This window comes from Myotis davidii, unplaced genomic scaffold (genome assembly GCF_000327345.1).
Source record: "Myotis davidii unplaced genomic scaffold, ASM32734v1 scaffold228, whole genome shotgun sequence".
Lineage (NCBI taxonomy): Eukaryota > Metazoa > Chordata > Mammalia > Chiroptera > Vespertilionidae > Myotis > Myotis davidii.
The window spans coordinates 12,459-17,461 of record NW_006300104.1 but is presented as its reverse complement, the minus strand read 5'-3'; positions in this window follow the sequence as shown (position 1 = coordinate 17,461).

Here is a 5,003-nt window from a genome sequence, read left to right as displayed (position 1 = left end):
GGTTAGAGTGTCGGCCTGCGGGCTGAAGGGTTCCAGGTTCAATTCCGGTCAAGGGCATGTACCTTGGTTGCGGGCACATCCCCAGTAGGGAGTGTGCAAGAGGCAGCTGATCGATGTTTCTAACTCTCTATCTCCCTTCCTCTCTGTAAAAAAATCAATAAAATATATTTTAAAAAAATAAAACTTATTAATTGTTAAGTATATGATTGTCTAACCACTATGCTGTACACATGAAACCAATACGAAATGATATTTTAAAACTTTAAAAAATAAAAGTAAATAAACTTCATTGCTACAGAATGGTAAGAAGCTAGGAACATTCCAGGACAAGTGGGATAGGGAAACTAAGACAATTAAGGTAAATAGCAGTTTACAGCCACCTACTAAATCCCATCTTCTCTAAACCAAGGACACTTCAGAGGAAATGGTTTGTACTTCTCCCTCTGCCTCTCCGCCCTCTGCCTCCTCGCCCAAAAGCCTCTCAGCCTCTCCGCCCTGCTCTCGCTCTTTCTTGTCCTTGGCTGGATTCGAACCTCAGTCCCTTCAATCCCCAGGCAGATGCTCTATCCACTGAGCCAAAACAATCTGCACTCTTCTCTCTCTCTCTTTTTTTTTTTAGGGCCTAAAGCAGAGGCTTTCAATCACCTTTTTTTTTTTTTTATGGTAGATTCAACTAAGACCACTTGTTAGGTTAAAGCACTCACGTTGTTGATCACTTGATCACTGAGAGAGAAAGAAGTCTACAGGGCCCCTGCAGTTAAAGTGTGAAATCCCTTTTCTCTCTCCTACATGAGGAGAGAGAAAAGGAGAATTTTTGTCCATGTCTCTAATATTCAGAAATATTCCGAGAAAAGGAGAATCTGTCTTTTTTTCCATGTCTCTAATATTCAGAAATATTCCCCCAAGAAAATTGGGGAGAAGAGACAGGGAATAAGGTTATGTGTACCTAGCTCCTGATAAGCCTCCTCAAACTCTGAAAGAATAACAGGATAACTCCTGTGGACTAAAAGGCATCTCTGGTCAGCTTCGGTCTTAAAGAATGACTTGGCTTAATAGTCCTTTTCCAGAGAGCAGGTTGCCTCACTTAGTGAAGAAGTTGCGACATGTGTATGTTTTCTATCCCATTCCTCTGACCCATCCTCTTAGATTTCTTCTCCGCAAAGCCAATCTAACAGTTGTATCTCAGACTCCAGTTCAAAAACCTCTCGGATGAGTTGTCACACCTGTATACTACTCTCACCTCACCCTAGCATAACCATGTGTACACGTTTATCTACATTAAAAGATGGTGAGAACATCAAGAGAGAATATTGGGAGAGCTATGGGTATATCAACTACTTATTATCTCATCCTAATCTCTAATTTTTTATTGCAGTTCTTCCAAAGCAGTCCAAATAAGACCCCAGAGGCTTGAAATAGTGTACAAGTTGGGGAATTATGATGTGTTCCAACCATAACGTGAAAGAAAGTCTGGAAGGAGATGATGTTGGAGAAAGGCGTCCCAGGCTGTCTTCACATGGAAGTCATTACAAAGCCTCTCTTTCCCACACTCCCTCTTCACGCTCTTTCTCCCTTTCACCAGGTTCACCTATTTGCTTTAAAATAACCCCTCAATTGAAAATTGAAAACAATTCAGGCCTTACTCAGGATTTTCACCTTTATCCTGAGAACAATAGGAAACCATTTGGCAGACTTAATTAAATGAGTGGTCAGAGCAGGTTTTCTTTTTAAGTTTATTCTCGCTGCTGCATTGAGAATGGTCTGAGAAGGAACGGACAAGAAAGATTTGGACAGAGCAGTCAGGTGGTGATAGGTAAGAGAGATCATGGTGAACTGAAGGGGTGGTAGCAATAAGATAGGAGTGTTGGACACGTGTGGAAAGTATTTCTAAGGTAGAATTGATAGGTCTTGCTGATGGGTTGAATGATCTTTTACCCTCTCTGCATCCACCCCTTTGGGCATTTAACTTTGAAGTGTCCTCTGCCTCTGTCTCTGGACTTGACCATGTGCCTGGCTTTGGGTAATAGAATGAAGCAGAAGTGCAAGTATGGTGCTTCTAAGTCTACAACTCGAGAGGCCTTGCTCTTTCTTGTGTTTCTGCCATCTCCATGAGAACGTTCCTGAGGTAGCTACTGGCATGGAACAGATACGTGGCAGAGACTTGAAGTGCCCAGTCAGCCCGGTTGAGACTCGTTTAGGTCAATGGTCGGCAAACTCATTGGTCAACAGACCCAAATATCAACAGTACAATGATTGAAATTTCTTTTGAGAGCCAAATGTTTTAGACTTAAACTATATATGTAGGTACATTGTTATTAACTTAATTAGGGTACTCCTAAGGCTTAGGAAGAGCCACACTCAAGGGGCCAAAGAGTGGCATGTGGCTCGAGAGCTGCAGTTTGCCGACCATGGTCTTAGGTGACCCCTGTGAAAGGGGCATTCTACCCCCAAAGGGGTCACGACCCACAGGTTGAGAACCACTGGAGTAGAGGAAAGGGAAGGTAAGCACATGGGCAATGAAGTCAGAATGGCACGGGGGAGGCGCTGACCTTAGAGGCCTACCACTCTGACCTGAGAGAAGATCCTTGGCTACTGGGATGGAGCCAGTGCAAGCCTGGGAAAATTCGGGAAGCTGATTGGTTATTTTGGAAAAGCTTGTTCCTCCCAAGCCTGAGAATACAGAATCCCGGGTGAACTAAGACGCTCTTTTTCCCTCGGTGACCCGTACTCACTCATTTGTCCATGTTCTATCCTGCCCAGGCGCTGGAGACGGAGTGGGCCCCGAAAACACTAAGCTTTAGTATGAAGCAGAAACTCTGGGCACTGGCTTTTATTTTGGCCCCGCTGAAGACAAGATGGGACATTTTCCATGGCAGGACTGAGGGAGATGGGACATTGGAAGCTCAGGCTCAGCCATCACAAATGAATCATCGTGCCACAGCCATATCACAACCTCCCATGCATGGATCCTTAAAATGCTTTTCTCATGATCCCATGGAAGAGCCTGTTTTCAATGGACAGCAGTTCACTTCTAGAATTTTCCACTTAATATTTTTTGATTGTGGTTGACTGTGGGATGTGGAACCGCAGATAAGGGGGGACTGCTGTTAATTAGCATCTTATGCATAGCGATCAGTATTAACTATTATTATTATTAGTACCTGTTAATTGGTAATTTCTATTATAACCAGAATATTATACAAATGACCTGGCTGAGGTATAATGTCTTCAGAATTTCACTCTTGAAAACAGACATAAAATCTCCCATGAAACCTGATATAAAAAAAGAACCAAAAATTATATTTAGTCACCACAAATATACTTTGTAGTTCAAACTTGGAAAATTTTACTTTGTATAGTTAAATTTACTCGGATGCTCCTGCACATCCAACCCCCCCTCCCCCCCCGCACTGGGGATTGAGCCTGCAACCCGGGTATGTGCCCTTGACCAGATTGAACCTGGAACCCTTCAGTCGCAGGCCGATGCTCTATCCACTGAGTCAAACCAGCCAGGACCACTTCAACATTGTTTAAAAACAAAATTCAATGAAGTAAAATTGAAGATCTAATGGTTTTATTAAGCGAATCATGAATCACTTAGAAATGAATCTAGCTGATTGGGTTGTACAGATGGAAGGTTTTCATAGGAAGCAGGGTTGGACAAGGGAGCTATTAATAAAAGAAAAGAAAAGATTATTTTGAGGCCCAGCCATCTTTCCTGGGCATCATTTTTTCAGAGAATAGAATGGGAAGGGTGCTTATCATGTACATTGCCTCTTCTTTCTATCAGAGGAATGAAGAGGACCCATAGTGACACACTAACCTATTGGTACTTGACCTGAAAATTCCATACTGATTAAGATTACATTACAATGGGATCAGATATTAAATCTAGGGTTGGTATCATAGGCTTTTAGCATCAGTAATGCCATTTGGGGCATGTGGTTGTCTCTTTAACATGTAGACAGTCTCTAATACATCCAATTTTGGTTCATATCACTGTATATAATTTTTTAACATACTAAAAATTCAGGAAATATACATAAATTCATAAAATATGTTTACAACAAAATTTGAATCAAATTTTTTGGCTCTCCTTGAAGCACACAGTAGGAACATTACTAATCTGGTCTAACACTGTCATCTCACAGAAAAGGAAACTGAGACCTAGAACCTGAGACTCGCTAGTCCCCCTGCAAATGATATTCTAGAAAATATTGGGGAGCCATCTAGCCCTGGATTCTGTCTGACAGTGAACCTATGATCACCCTTTCTGGAAGAGTTAACTGATCGCCTGTTTTTTTTTTTTTTTTAAAATATATTTTATTGATTTTTTACAGAGAGGAAGGGAGAGGGATAAAGAGATAGAAACATCGATGAGAGAGAAACATCGATCAGCTGCCTCCTGCACACTCCCTACTGGGTAGGTGCCCACAACCAAGGTACATGACCTTGGCCAGAATCGAACCTGGGACCCTTCAGTCTGCAGGCCGACACTCTATCCACTGAGCCAAACCAGTTAGGGCTCTCCTGGTCTTTTATCATACATCCACAAGGTGGCACATTAACACTTTATTTTTACTTCACTGATACTTGAAATTAGAAAGGCAAAAGGAAAATCACAGTTAAGGAGTTATGTTCACTTCAGGCGCTATGCTAGGCGGAGGGTAATTCTATACTCAGCAGAAGGGTTTGTCTTCCTCACTGCTTCATGCACTTAGACTTGTTACCTTGGTGAGGCCTAACCATTGTTCACTACCTCTTTTCTCAATCACAAAAGAATTTGATAGTAGATTGCTCTAATTTGAAAAGTTAAGATTTTGGGGGGAGCTTGCTTAGAATATATGTTTCATTAAGGAAGACAAGGTGGATGCTCTAGCCGGTTTGGCTCAGTGGTAAGAACATCGGCCTGGGGACAGAAGGGTCTCAGGTTCAATTTCGATCAAGGGCACATGCCTGGGTTGCAGGCTCGGTCCAACGTGCAGGAAGCAGCCAATCAATGA